This window comes from Cygnus olor, chromosome 8 (genome assembly GCF_009769625.2).
Source record: "Cygnus olor isolate bCygOlo1 chromosome 8, bCygOlo1.pri.v2, whole genome shotgun sequence".
Taxonomy (NCBI): Eukaryota; Metazoa; Chordata; class Aves; order Anseriformes; family Anatidae; genus Cygnus; species Cygnus olor.
The window spans coordinates 1,318,417-1,333,994 of record NC_049176.1 but is presented as its reverse complement, the minus strand read 5'-3'; the positions used below and the strand labels follow the sequence as shown (position 1 = coordinate 1,333,994).

At 36.0% G+C, this 15,578-nt stretch overlaps 1 protein-coding gene across 3 annotated transcripts in view; it reads left to right on the top strand.

Moving 5' to 3' along the window:
- BCAR3 (BCAR3 adaptor protein, NSP family member) overlaps positions 1-15,578 on the top strand; it is a 96,755-nt gene that overhangs the window by 7,109 nt on the left and 74,068 nt on the right. Inside the window, exon 1 of one of the 3 annotated variants that reach the window (XM_040565619.1) lies at positions 2,850-3,035. The exons of 1 other annotated variant lie outside the window; for it this stretch is intronic. The gene's annotated coding sequence lies outside the window, so the exon portion shown is untranslated. Of the gene's footprint in view, positions 1-2,849; positions 3,036-10,872; positions 11,045-15,578 lie in introns of those variants that run through there. One more of the 3 variants, XM_040565617.1, reaches the window with a different exon arrangement.

Below are 15,578 nucleotides of genomic sequence, written 5' to 3'. Positions count from 1 at the left end.
CCTTTTAATATTCTATTTATTATCAAGTGGTTTTGTAAAACCAGATAGATAGCAAAATTCCAGTTGTAGGTAGACTGACTTGAGAAATGGCTGAGTGACTCGCTTAAAGACGTCTGCCAGTCACTAGCAGGGCCAGGAGCTAGATACAGCTCTGCCTTACCTGTCTGGAGTTCTGCTCTGTCCTTCTTTTGCTTACATTCCATCTTGGAATTGTATAATGAAGGTGATTATATAACATAACTTGACTAATATTTCTAGAACTGTAGATTTGCCCAATCTATTGCTGTTTACAATAGATGATGATCGTCAGTTGCGCCACATTTATAATCCTGTACTGGCCCACTTGAAATCTGGCTAACTTTTATTATAGTTCCAAGACAACTTATTTAGCCATGTATTGTAGATAATAGGTGTATCTAAGGAAAGTGGAAACAGCAAAGATCCCCATACACCAATTAAATTAAAATATCTTCTCAAGAACCTCCATTGGAATGACGTTATACATAGGAAGTAGCATTGTATGCTGGTCAAAAATATTACAACTTGATCAGTGCTTCAACACTGACAGTTTAAAAAAAAGTTTTCTATCTGTAAACACAGTAAATTTATTCTGGAAGTTATTTAGATATTGTATAAGTGAATGCCATGTTGCAATTTTGCAGCAAGCTTATAAGCAGACCACCAAACTTGTGTTCTGCACTTCTATCAGAATTCTTTTTTCTCTGCTTTAACAGCTATAGCAGAAGAATGTTGAACTAGCAAGAGTTGTCTGTAGCTAAGCATTGCTTAATTGTTGTTCCATATTCTTCATTCCAATTTTTATCTCATAAAGCCAGTCACTGAAGTTAATACAACTTACTACTCTGCAGAAGTTACAGTATGAAGACACAAAAAGCTGCACATCGAAGGCTATTCTGTGCAGATAGTGCAGACACAAAGGCTGCTTTGTGATGAATGTGCGGAGTTAGCTCTGCCACTCTAAATCAGTACTGAATTTTCCTCGGTTCTAGTGTTGCAGTAAAATAATCTCCTTTTGTTCTTTTGGGGACTTCAATTTTATTTCCAAAATACTGGCAGGCAGTGAGCATTGACTTAACAACCTGAAAAAAAAAATCCACTTTAAAAATTGAAATTCCTGTTTAGTCTCTCATTAACTCAAATTTCCTTATTTTGTAGAAGTGATATATACTTACATATGGTCATCTTGATTTGTTTGAATTAGTAGTATGTACCAGTCATTACAGCAGCAAATCAAAACAAGCAGCTTCCAGGGTCTTTGATATCTGGAAATTGTAGCAATCACTACTAACGAGATCTATTCTTTTTTGCAATCTTTTTCCCTCCATGGAAATAATGCAAATATAATTATTGTAATACATGGTTGTAAGTACTATTGTAGATATTTCAGTTTGCAACCACTAAGGTGTGGAATCCAGAGAACCAGACCGAAAAAGCCTGAAATACTAGCACAGCCCCTATCCAAAATTGCAGGGGGGCAGTTACACCCGGCTAGAGGCTCAGTACTGCTTCTTTCAGATTCATATTTATGTGGACTTTGTTTAATGATTAATGTAATTGCTACAAAATTGTCATTTGCTTTTGTAGGTCTTGTGGTGACAAAGCTAGTTTGGCAGGGAAATGGGCGCTTTTTGTATTTAGTATTAAATGCCATGCAATTGTTATTGTATGGAGGCCTTAGTTTTTTTGACTGACAGTTTTGCATCTTATTTTTCAGCAACAGTTACCTACTAGAGATGGTGGTATGATGTAGGTTACTAGTCAAAATGAGAAAACAGTTGAACAGCATTTGGTGAAAGTGTGAGAAGTGATATCTCTAGGCAGGCTGGGGAAATTATAGTCACACTAAGTTAAAATAAAATAGGACTACTGTGGCAGGAGGAATTTGGAATTAATTTAATTAATTAATTAATTTGGAATTCCTGGAAGATATAAGAATAGAGTGGCAGAACCTGGTGGACAAAAGAAAGGACAAAGGAGAAACATGAAGATGTGGGCTATGGAGAAAGAGAATAAAGTTGATGGTGCTAGTAAAAATTTGGTAGGGGGTTGGCTTTGGTTTGACAGTTTTTTTCTGGGTCTCTGCTCCTGCAGTACAGAATGGAGCTGGGGTGACTGTCCTGCTAATCCGCAGAAGATCATGGTGAAATCAGCCCCCCACAGCCTCTGCACAGTCACTTCAAGTCAGAAATCCACATCGGCAATTTCTGTGCTGGCAGAGCTCATGTGACACGTGTTGGGCATGGGAAATTACACCTGCAAGATGCACATGGCTCAACTTTAATTTACTTATATAAATGATAGTCATTGCTCTTCAACTCATGGATTTTAACATTCCTGACATCGTACCTCTCTTTCTTGAGGTTTTACCTCAAAGCAATCTAGTGACCTGTTGTTTGGCATCAGGAGGTACTGGTTCGTTATTGTCCGAGAAATGAATGCACTCAGACTCTGTAAAGTACTGCTTAAAATACCATGCTAATACGGTAGATTTAAAAAAAAAAAAAAAAAAGGAAAAAAAGGATTGTATATGTAATTTCGTGTCCTTCCCAATACTGGGAACCCTGAGTTGTGTGGTATCAAACAGGTTTCAGGTCTCAAATCGGGGTGCACTACGGTGGGCGTATCCTGCCCATGGAAAGTTCACCTGACGTTTTGGTCTTTTGAACTCTGACGGGATTTTCTCAAATAGTTGTAGTTCTCATTTCTATTGTCAAACAGAAAGGACGTTCACATGAGAACTGGTTGCTGCACTTTTAAATAAAGCCAAGGACACGCAGGTGGTGCAAGTGCCAGCACTGAGTGGGAGCTGCCTAGAGGCTCCTGTGTGGCAGGGAGCTGGCCAAGTTTAGCCTGCAGCCACTGGATGTGCACAGCACAGGGCTGACAGCAAAGCTGTGCACGCAGCGCAGTGCAGCACTTGCCTCATCCTGTTCTGCAGATCCTCAGTACAAGGGCCTTCTGGTTAGGATAAGTACCTGTGGCTGAAGGAAAAATAACCTGGATTGCAAAATAATGTAAGTATACATCTAATTTTTGAGAGCATCAGGGATTTCAAGGCAGACATGCAGCATAGGTAAGTGGGGAATGATCCTAACTGAACCTTGTAAGTGGCTACCATAATCAAATAGTAATAATAAAACATGATAAACTATAATGTGATACCTGGAGTAGATAAGTGTACCTCTCCCTAATAATCTTTTGATCTCTGGTACTGCTTGAATGTGTTTTGAGCTTGTGCATTGTTTTACTTTGATGTAAATGCATCATTTTTTTTTTTAGTTTTTGAATCTTTTCTCCCAGTGTATAAGCAAATTTCTTTTTGAAAAAATACATTTTTTGAAATAGCCTGTAAAAGTGACAGCTGAAAAATAGGAACTTCTTTGTTTCTTAATGAATCATTGGCAAGTAGTTGTCACGCTTTTCATCTAGTAGAAAAGTAACAAAAAAAGAAAGTCAAGAAGTTCACGAAATACAGCATACAGCTTCTTCCTCATTTAGGAAACAAACACATACAAAACCACCAATAACATAAAAACAAACTTACAGCTCAATTATCATCATTATGATTCATCAGCTGCTGTCTCCTAGGCAGGTCTGACTGCTGATTGGGCACAGGGCTTCTCAAGGTGTGTCTTTTACCAGAAAGCTTTTACATTTTAAGCCTACATAATAGAACATGATAACCTCCTTATATGGTAAGAACTGTTATTTATATTTTATTAATCATTACCATTTTATTGTTATGAACCATGTTATTGTTATGCTCACAGGTTAATAACAGACGATTAGAAGTGCTAGCAGATGTTTCCTATTCAACTTCTTGTAGAATTAAAATTTAGAAAGATCTTAATCTTAGGTCTAAGTCGTAGGAGTTACTCCTCACTATGTGAGCAATGCTTTTTAAAACTCTGAATGAAAATAAACGTATTATGTAATAATAAAAGGTTTTCTAAAATCCATGAAGAATGAGATTAAAATCCTCTTTGCAATAATGTAATATATTGAGAGAGAAAGGTTTGTAGGGAGATTGTATATGATCTGCATTTATTGTAAAAAATAATTGTGTTAACAACTTGCAAGTTAAGTAATGCAGGGAATCCTTCTTCTTGTATAATGTTTAGGGCATTGTTTTGTTTTGTTTTTTAGATGTTTGAATTGGTTTTACATTTTTGTCAATTTATCTATCTAAATTACTTGGAAGATAAAATTAATCTTATTTTAACACATCTTTACAGCTGGATTGGGAAAAAATAAGGGAGAAGCTTGAGGAAAAATACAGGAATATGTTAGTGCATTGTCTGTTTTTCCCACTTTGACAGCGGTATTGCTTAGAGCTCATTTCACATGACTGTACTTGTTTCTGCTCTTGGAAAAATGTTGCAGTCATGGCACAAGCATGAATTTCTATGTAAGGGATGATGAAGGGAGCCATGCTAAATAGTTTTTCATTTTAATGTTACATCAAAAATGATCTATTTTTTTTTTTACCAAATACATAACTGAAAGCAAAAACCTTTTAATGGTAAACAACTTATTTTAAGCAAAGAGAGAGATACTAAGAAGTAGCTCTTTCACCAAACTGTCAAAAATACAGTGATGGTTTAATAGCAAGAAACCTTTGTTTGAATAAATTACATGGTTGGGTTCTAGTGTTTCTGTATTTCTTGGATTTGGAGCACCAGTTGGTGCTTTAGAATAGAATCCAGTTCTTTATGTACATCAGGAGTGGCTTCACATTTAGTAATGTTATGGATTTTTTTCTCTGAATTTTAACTCTCAGCACCAGTCAACACCAGAGGGTGATGAAGTGCAATCCAGTATCCACGAATTCCTAGTAAAATAGCGTTATATACATAATTTGCCTTTTCTCAACATTGCTGTTTTGATCCTCAGCCTTTTCTTGTTTTTGTGTTCACCGCCATTATTGTGTAATACCAGAATGCTCCCGGCTCCAGTTTTCCTTTCGGTGATAGCAATGCATTCTTTTCACCAGTGCCTGGTACCACCAGAGAAAATGTTTAAGTATGCACACAAACTTTGCGTAGCTACAGCAGTAGTTCATGTCATGTCCTCGCCTTGCTTATCCTGTCTTCAGTTCATGGGGATTTCATTCCTATTTCTACGTGCCATGCTTACCAGGAAAGGAAGGAGTTGGTAATAAGAACTGTGAAATGCATTTGTTGTTCTTAGCAAGACCTCATAGTGCAATTAATTTTATAATTTCCGTATTTAAGTGAAGTCCTTGTGCATGCCAAAGCCTTTAGGATCCACTCACGTTCCTCTGTTCACGCTTTTTCAAGTCTTGCATCTAGCATGCTTCAACACAAGGGGAACTAAAATGCAAGTACTATTGACAGAGACACTAGCATTTTAGGGACTTTGAAATCTGACTTCAAGGAATGAGAAATTTTGTCTTTGTTCCTTGAATGGCAAAGCATTTAAGATACTCTGAGTGGCATATATTTTTTTCTTATTAATTTTATTTTATTATCTGGTAAAAAATAGCGGACTTTATAGTCCCTACTGCTGAAGAACTGCAGTGTATTTCTAAAGCTGGTTTTAATTCATGAATCAGCCAGGGGAAGATACAAGTCTCTGGCTAAAGAATACTAAAGAATACTTAAAGAAGGTCTCCTGTGTGTGAGCACATTTGATCAAGTGCTTGCAAAGAAGCAAATGCTTCTTTGTGTCTTCCTCTTTGGCTGCTCTCAGTAATAAACTGAATTCAAATAATAAACTGCTAAGTCTAAAATTCTTAAATGCAACCATTAATTTAATGCACTTTTTTTCTGCTCTAGCAGCTGATTGCAATCAATAGTCCCAATGTTTAGACACTTACCTGACTTGTGTTGAAGATAGATGAAGATAGAAGTGCGGCATTAGTTCCTGCAGTAAATTACAGCTCCAACTTATGCAAGGATTGTAGAATCCTTCGCAGGGATTGTATGTTTGGAATGATAATTAGATGCCATGCTAAGAGCTCTCAATGTCATATAAACAGGTTTCTGAAAAGGAGGAAAATAATCTAGTCGTTGTTGGAGCCTTTTCTGTATATTTTTAATAATAGGCCTGTCACTTTGTTAGAGTAGTATCATCAGATTAGTGCTGCTTTCTTAACTATGTCTAATCTCATTTGATTTGAGCATTATGAAATTAAAAAAAAAAAACAATGTAGCATAGATTTGTCTTGAAATAGTGTTTTTTTTTCTTTTTTTAGCACATCAATAAACATGAGTTCATCATCATCCTGTTAGGTAACAGGAATTTTCTGAAGCTATTAAACATGATCTGAACTAGCAGATTGATGTAGGTTTATTAATATATAGGGAAGTATTGGTGAGGAAACTGGAAACTTTGAATCTGACTGTTTTCCTTTATACAAACACATTTTTTTTAATTTAACAGAGTTCAGTTAACAGAAATCAGAAAAAAGTTTGACGTCTTCAGTAGCTCCTTCAATAATGTGAAGCATTTTTTTTAGTCCTCTTCCATCTAGCTATGAAATCAAAAAGATTAATATTGGCCTCTATCTTCACATCATTTGCAGGAAATAAAAGATTGTAAACAACTCAGAAAATCCTTTACGTATCAATATATCAAATGCAAATCAAGTGAACTTGTCAGTGTTAGAGCAGTGACCTTCAACCAGACTTTGAGTCTAGAATTTCTGTTTCCAAGGCTGCTCATTCTTGCTGAGTATTTTCCTGGCATAATGTATGGATCTTTTGTGGTGTGTTGTTCGATGGAGAATGAATGAAGCCCCTCTGGCTCATTTATCCTCCTCTTGCTTGGGGTTTGAACTGTGTTGGCAGAAAAGAAAGTCCAGTGCTCTCACTTTCTATTCTAATCCCCTCATTATTAGGCTTGCTATAGGAGCTCCCTGTTGCATGAATATTTTTTGCAACTATACAACCTAGTGGTAGTAGTTTTGGAGAGTCAGTAAAAGTTGGATGGTTTTGAACAACAGCTAACACTTACAGAATATTGTAAACCTATGCTTTTCAAGCTCTCCATCAGCAGCAGCATTTTATATTTTAGAATGAGAAGAAAGATGTGTATTTTTAATGAATGCATTTTGCTTTCTCAATACGCTATCTTCCTTTTTAGTTTGCTTGGTCACTTTTTGTATTTTCCTTGTCTCAAACAGTTGAAACTGGGGCTATCTGATATATTATTGTAACACCAATATAAAAGCTATAGCAGACTGAAAAGTAATTCTTTATTCTTTTCTCTCCTTCCTCTCCTTCCTTTCCTTTTTTTCTTTTCTTTCTTTTCATGAAGGCAGATACCATTTAAGAAGATAAATACTGTTATCACATATAAAACATCTTGATTTCCAATTGTGTAGGAGTAGATTTTTTTGTTGTTGTTAACTACATATAAGATATTGATAAGAGTTTATACATAGTTATTAAAAAATGTTCCTTTAAAAACAATTTCAATTTGTAATTAGACCCAAGAGGGGGTAATTTCATTAAGACCATTGAAATTGCATGTAGGTTCTGGTTTTAAGTGTATATTTACAGTGTAAGTACTTTGATTTGCATGTGAAGTTCATTTTGAAGATCCAGAAATACAGATCTGATCTGATGAACATTTTGTTAATGGAGTAAGGAACAATCTCCATTTCAACAGTCTTTAGTGGGAATTCATGAGACTTATTTTGTAGCAAAGAATGATCTTTTGTGCAATTATCTCTAACTGGATTATGTCATAGAACTGCCTTGTATTTATAAACCTCCTGTTAGGTCTGGATAGCTTGCAAAGAAAATAATATAACCCTGTTTTTACAGAATGCTCTGTGCAGACATAGGTTTTGGGAGAACAGAATAAACCCTTTTGCAAATGGCATTTCTTGAATTAAGTATCCAAGAAATGGCAAGGCAATAATCAGTATAGTTTGTATTTTTAACTGATGTTGTTAGAGTAAATTATGATTAGTAACTTTCAAACCTATTATTATTTAGAATAAATATTTTTATGCTCGAGTTCCCCTTGAATTCTGCTGAATGTATGAGCTTGCTGGTGCATCTGTGCACTTTATATCACTGACTGATAGCTGAGGTAATTGTCTCTGTTGGAGGAGAGTCAAGGAGCATCAATGAAGCTGGCACAGAAGAATGTGTGGAAAGCCTGACATTAACCTGTACAGAGGGCTGTTGTCATTAATGGACTGTAACACTGGACTGTAACACAGTTCTCTAAAATGCTAAATGCTATTCCATTCTTGCAGAGGCCTTCTATGTTGGTAACAGTACCTCTTTTCCCTGGAATGAATTTGGAACTTTTGTATCGGAAATGTTTGAATACTAAATACCAAAATGATTTTTAGAAATATCAATCCATACTCCAGAATCCCTATTTTCCCCTGGCATCTCTGTTTGATGCCTTTCTTTTAGAGGTGTTATACACACATGTCTTTGAGGACTGATATCTTTGTGATTTCTTCTTTAGAAATCCAGTCTTATTTTATTCCCACTGTTAGCTCTAAACTAATAACAAAACTTTAAATCCAGTTTTGGCTTCAGACTGTTCAGAACTTACTGCTTCTTTATTGTATTTGGCAAAGGATCTTAGATCATTTACCTAAAGCAAATATAAAATGGCATGGCTTGTCATTCTGGAAAACAGTAAGAGGTGAAAATCCATTCATTGGAAACTTTCTGGCACAGTGGATATACTATAACCTGGAAAAAGTGGCATAAATGTTGATGATTCATTAAGCAGTTAAAAGGTTAAAAATGGGGAGACTTTTAATCCTGAATTTCACTGACACACAGTGGGTTGAGGCAGACTGATATGTTAGAGTTTTATGATTCATTTGCTTGTCTGAATTCAGAAAATTGTATTTCAATTGTTTATTTTCCTGTCTTTTTCTTACCTTACATAACAACTGTTCAGAATATTAATGCCTTTAAAAAACAAAAACAACAAACCACCAAAGCCCACACCTCTGCTGTTAACTGTCCCTTAAGACCTAATGAAATTAAATATATCAAAAATGTGCCTTGAAGAAGGCATTGCTTCACAGGGTTTCAGTCAACAGACAGCATACCAACTGATCTAATTCAGGTATGTTATTGGCTTGTTCTTGTTCTTTCTTGGTTTTGTTTTGTTTTTAACAGTGGGGAGATTTTTTATATTTAAAAATGGAAAACAATTATCTAGCCAATTGTTGATCTACTTCTAGAGAAAATAATGTGTTTATAGACTTTTCTTCTAGCAAAGCTGCACTACTGCTCATGTAATGGTGGTTGAAAAAGAAAAAAAGAAAATTCTATTCAATTTACTCTTTTTTTTTTTCCTCTAATCATGCTTTACTACAGGCTTACAGATCTTTGTTTTGGTCTATGGTAGATTCCTGTTCTCTATTCACTCTCTTTACTAACTTCAACTTAAAATGTTCTTCATGTCTTTTCCTTCCATTTTTTTTTTAGCTTTTCTTTCTCTTCCTCTGTGCTGCATTCCACATTTCTCTATGCCTTTCTTGTTACTGTGGTGTTTTTTTCTACTTTTTGAAAATATTTCTAGAAAGACTTCATTAGAAGTGGAGGAGTCTATGAAACTGTAACATGGAAAATGAAAATTAAAAGGGCAAGTTAGTTTGAGGAGGGGGAAAAATAGAGTAGTTATACACAGAGAAGGACTTCAGAAAGACTGCAATAAAATTAGAAAGGATCAAGATTAGCAAATACAGTTTAAGAAACTTCTCTCATTACTCTGTCCTGAAGTTTGGGAACTATCATCTTTAACAGTTGAGGGAAGGAAAGAAGAGCACTCAGGGTGATTTATCATACGGATAAGCGGCACAAGTCCTCAAGTGCAGTGTTCTTGCCTGGTATTCCACTGTCTTTCTGTGTACAAGCTCTGTACACCCATGCCCGATCATATCATTAGAACTGAGAGCAGAAAATTTCCTTACAACTTTAAGCATCTTGTGGAAGTATTTCTGTATACTGTAGCTTACTGTACTTGGTATACTTAATGTACTCATCTAACAGCTACTTTTGACATTTGTTCACATACTTAGTACAGTGGCTACTGTGTTACGGACTGGTGTACTTTCATCAGATTTCTGTGCATATCAGCTAATGTCAGTGTGACTTTTAAGATGAACACAGATATTTGTATTAATAAACCTCAGGTTTCACAGTGCAATTCTGTCAGTGTTGAAACTTGCTTAGCCTCTTGTTCCAAGAGGGAACAGCCCTTTCCCCCCACCCCCAATGATAGCTCTGTCTCCTTTAGTCTTCCAGGACAGGTGATAAACTAGTTTCTGTTTTAGTTGTTTTCCACAAAATGAAACTGATGACATAGAAGCATGTTTTACTTTTGCATGCAGATTTACTATTGTATTGTTAACACTTAGAACTTCTGTGAAATTGGTGAAATATAAATGAAAGCAAATGTATAAAAGCAGATCTGCTGTTACTATTGTTCAATGTACGAGTTGTTTCTGTCTCTTCTTCCTCTTCTAAACAGAATATGTAAAGCTTCAGACAAATGCCAGAAGAAAAGTTTCATGAGTTTGACACTCTTAAAAGCACTGAAGAATTCCCTTCATTTTTTACTTGTTACAGCATACAATTTGTGATGAGGAGTTTATCCAATTATTGCAAGATTACAGATGTTTTACAATCAAGAGCAAAGTAGTGCAGCTGCTGGAAGCCCAGTGCTACACCTGAAATGCATTAAGTTTTTAACTCAAAGATTACACTTGTGCCACTCAACAGGTGTTTTGATATTGGTGTAAATGCAGAGCCTGACTAGAGCAATAACCTTTGCTTTGAATCACACATGAGTTCCTTTAAGTTGTACTTAAGAACTAAGGTTCTACTTGCTGGTGTCCTGTACTACAGCAGTAGGGGTTATCCTGCCTGGACATGGATGCTGTATTATTGCAGCATATCGTGCATAATATGGTGAGGCAAGGCTGGAAGGCCTTCTGATGAAGAGGCTCAGTGCATGTAACGATGATGACGGAAGCTTGGTATTGGGAATGCTGCAGTACAGAAGTCAGCAGGTAAGGAAAGCCTAACAGTGGTTCCTGAGAAATCAAGATAATCTAACCTGAATTATTCAGCTAAAGGTTGTTCGTGATTTGGATGCAGTATTGCTGCTCAAGGTGTAGGAGAAAAACAGGAAAGGATGGGAAAAAAAAATCCTTTGGGCAATCTGCAGAAAGACCAATAAAACTGTTATGTAGACAGAGTTAATAAAGCACAAAGTTTGCTACCACAAAATTAATCAAAAAGACTTTGAACAAATTTGAATTGGCATAGCAAGTTCAGACTGGCTCAGCATTTTGTGTTATCTATCTGTAGTACTTTTTATCTGGTGATAGGATTCCTGGCACTGCCTTTACCATATCTTCAAAGGGAAAGGAAACAGTTCTTTGTCTGGGACTTGCCCTGCGTTCACAAAGATATGGCTGGTAGCATCTTTGCAAGTAAATTCTGTTGATTCAAGGAAATTCGTGACTCACCATCAGTGTTTTCTCCAAACAGAAACCAAATATCGTAACATTTCAGCTAGCTAGCTATTTGGATCCAAAGATGTAATGGAAGTTGTTGCTTTTTGTGTGCACAATCAGATGCTAGAATTTATTAAGTAAAAGCTTTGACTCTTACAAAATAATTGACATATTAAGATGGTTGATGAGATTACTAGCAATACTACCCTTTATAGCTAAGCTCCCTGTAAAGTAGCTTCTAAACTGTTGTAATTTTTAGCCCAAGTTTTAATGTTACTCAGAAATTATTGTTATTGGTAGCTGTCGCAATGCAAATTACCTGTTCTTGTGAGCTATAGCTCTAAATGCCATGTATGCAAAGGCATTCATAAATAGAACTTAGTTTAAGACTACGTTTGTTGCAACTCATGCCTAATGCTCTATAGATCATTCTCACCAAATACAAAAATTAATTTTAATAAGCCTGCTTTTTGATCACCTTCAGGAAATGGACTCTTTCTTTTCCCATGTAATTATAAATTGATTTTAAAAAGGAATGAAATTGGAGAGTGATTTTACTTTCTGAGGCATTGAATTTTCAACTAAATTATTTTTCCTTTCAGATAAAGTTAGTTATTTCTGTTACTGCTTTTTATGCTGCTTGATTAAGTATATCTGGATGTAGCAACTAGTGTGTTATTAGCTGCTCTAAACCCCCTGAAGAGCTGTAATTTTGTTACCTTTGCTAGGTAAGCAGACATCTTAAGTAGTAGAAATTGTTTGCTGTTCACCTGTTTTAGAAATAATATAATGAATTTTTCCAATAAAATATCGTTTGCTGTATTTAGTAAGGAAGAAATATTTTTATTTCAGAGTAATTTACTATAAAAAGTTACAAAATAAGCCTCATACATTAAAATGAAAGCACTATGGCTTAGCAGCAATCTATATTTCCTGTTCTTTTAGATCTTATCATTAAGTGTGTTTTGTCACCAGTATTCTGTTTGTTGGTTTTGTGAGATTCAGTATATAACTGGAACGGTTATAACCTATGTGCGTAACCATTATGAAATGTTTTTGGCTAGTGTCTTTTCCGCTTAATCCATTATTTAAATAAATAGAAGCAGTTTACATTAGGGGTTGTGCTTGAAATTGTGAAATGAAAGTCAACAAAAATGAGTGCCTAGATGGCTTGCGGTTCCAGAGTAGTAGAGAGGAGGGAGAGGAAGATGGAAGGAAGGAAGGAAGAGATGATTCCTGTTGCTAACTACACAGTTCAGAAGTTTGGGGCAGTCAAGCAGTAAGAATAAATGTACATGAGAGTGGTGGCACATTGCAGAGTAGGGAGGCCAAAGACAATTAGGCTATTGGAGAAGAGGACGGAACCAAGCTCAGATAAATTGAGATTTTTCTTCTAATCAACTTTAATGCAAAATCACCTGTGTTTGCTCAAACCATGTTTATCAGCATCTTAACTAAAATAATTGATTTAGCCCAGGAGCACATGAGGAGTGCCAACATAAGCCAGCTTTCTTGTGTTACACAGCAATAGCCTGCAACATAGGAGCATAAGGAACCACAATTTGTGAAGAGAGTATGTAGTTGTCCATTGGCCACAATGTAGCAGACGCACACGTGTGCTCTATTTCATTAATTGTAGTGCTGGCAGTTTGATTTTTATCACAAGTCTAATTTGATAGATAAGATAGCACTCAATTCCTAGAATTATTTGGTCATATGAAAATTTCAGACTTCTAAAGAAGTTACATAATTTGTAGAGCAACTTGAAAGACCTAAATTTACCATAAAAGTTCAAGCACCAGAGGGCAAACAAAAAGAATGTATGTACTGTTATTAAACAGCAAGAGCAACAACAAAATTGTGGGGCCTAATTCAGGAGTTGTGTGTGTTTCAAGTCAAATATTGTGTATAAGCAGTCATTAAAAAACACTGCAGTCCTACTATTTTTTTCCTATACTGATGGGCACAAGAGGTGAGTTCAGATCTATTCTATGGCAAAGCATTTCAGAAACCTACTGCAGTAGTAACTAGTAGTTAAAGGACTTGAGATAGGTTCTTTAACTATTCGAGTGGTCCTGGATCTGCACATTTGAAAACAAACAAACACGCTATGGGGAGCTGTTGTTTTCTTTGTTTCCTAAAAGAGGACCATTTCCAGTTTAGCCTTTAGCCCTCAAACAGTAGACTTGGCACAGTGGAGGTTAGTAACTTGTGGGTTGATGTGGCAGAATTGAAAGGAGCTGGTCTAGAACATTTGAAATTGGATTTGTCTACAGTGAAACAGTAGCTTGGATTCACAGTTGGAATTTCATTTTCTCTTGAGCCCCCTCTCCCCACGGTAACTTAGCATGCCAGCTTTAACCAGATTTCTGATTATGTGACACATGCATTTACAGTCTGTTACTGTTAGATGCATGATAGGTTCTCTCTGTTCAAGCTGAGGAACAGCTGTGCAGTCTTTTCAACAGTGTATACTGGCTCAAGTTCAGCATTGCACTACCAACAGCCATGCTGCTTCTGGTTGGCTTCAGGTGCAGGTAGAATGATTTCTCATCTACCTGCAAAGACCACACAGGCATACAGAAAGAGGAAAAACTTACTAGGCTGTAGGGATCAATGCTTTCTGTTGAAGTGCTTGATGATCTTAGTTGTATTTATTTATTTAACTAGAGTCTGCATCACAAATACTATTACAATGAGCCCTAGTCTTCAAGCTGTCTGCTATGATGAACGTACTGAATTAATTAGAAATTTGTAATAGTCTTTTCTGTTGAGGTGTTAAGTTAATCATTACTTATTCACGTGATTGCTGTCTGATCACCTGCCAAGGCAAATCCGATCTGCGTCAGTCATGACCATCTACCATTCCTGTCAATCAACAAGCACACACAGTACAGTATTCAGGCTAACTTCATGCCAGTTACAGGAGGGTGGATAAAAGCTACTCTAGACATAGGGCTGGGAGTTGCGGCTGTGCTAGGTCAGATAGTGTTAAAGTCAGCAAGAGCCAAGTGACACTTTCAAAGTTCTTTGAATTAATTTGCACTAGTGGAGTGGGTTTGTGCCAACTTAAATGCAAGAACATCTGTGTGGAATCAGACCAAAATTATATCAGCCTCTTCAAAGAACAAGCTTGGGCTTATTAAAATTATGTAAGAACGTAAGTATACAGAGGTACTTATTACCTCAGGATATCACCACAGCTTTTGGTAATTCATTGCTTAAGGTTTTTCAGAGATTGTGGTTGTCTCTGTCTCTGCTTTAAATAGATTTTAAAAAATTCCCTTGCATAGATTGTCTTTTCAGCTCATTTACACTTTTGCAACCCAAAACAACTGTGGCACTATATTCCCCATTGAACATGAGTTGTGTGAAGTACTGCTGCTTCTGTTTTAGAACTTCTGCTTAATCAAAATGTATTGATGTTATGAAGTGGAGAAAGTTGCACTTCTGTTTTGTAAATGAAGGATGACTAGTCTGTGCCTTCCAACAGAAAATAGCTGGTTTGAAATCTGACATAAGGGTAAAGTAATTCAGTGTTTGTGGTATTGTTTGTGAAATCTCTGGGAAACGGAACTGTATCACAGGAGCAAAACCAAATCGATATATTTCATATAACTGAATTACTCTGACACAATAAACTGTTTGTCTTTAACTTCTACTCAGACTAATTATCTATGAGTGATAATCTTAATTTGCTGTGTGGCTGCTGAGTCTGTCTGTATTTAATCCCGATTGGTTTTCTGTAGATGTTTTACGTTAACAGTGGCCAGAACAACATACACAAATTGATTAATGTTTTATGTTTGTTTCTGTATAGTCTGTAATAGATTTTAGTTCAGTCAGACATTTAGCAAAATTCAGGTTAATAAGTGCCACTTCAGTGCCTACTCTGCCAACAATATTTACACTAATGGTTTCTTTTCAGAGAATTCCTGTCCTTAAGTCCTTCGCAACAATTTGTCAAAATTTTACCAAAAATATTTTCATTCTGATAGCTTGAACAAGAAAACATGAAGCAAATACAGGATTATAATAAAAGAATGAAAGGATTGATAAGTTTACTGAGTACATTGTGTGATAC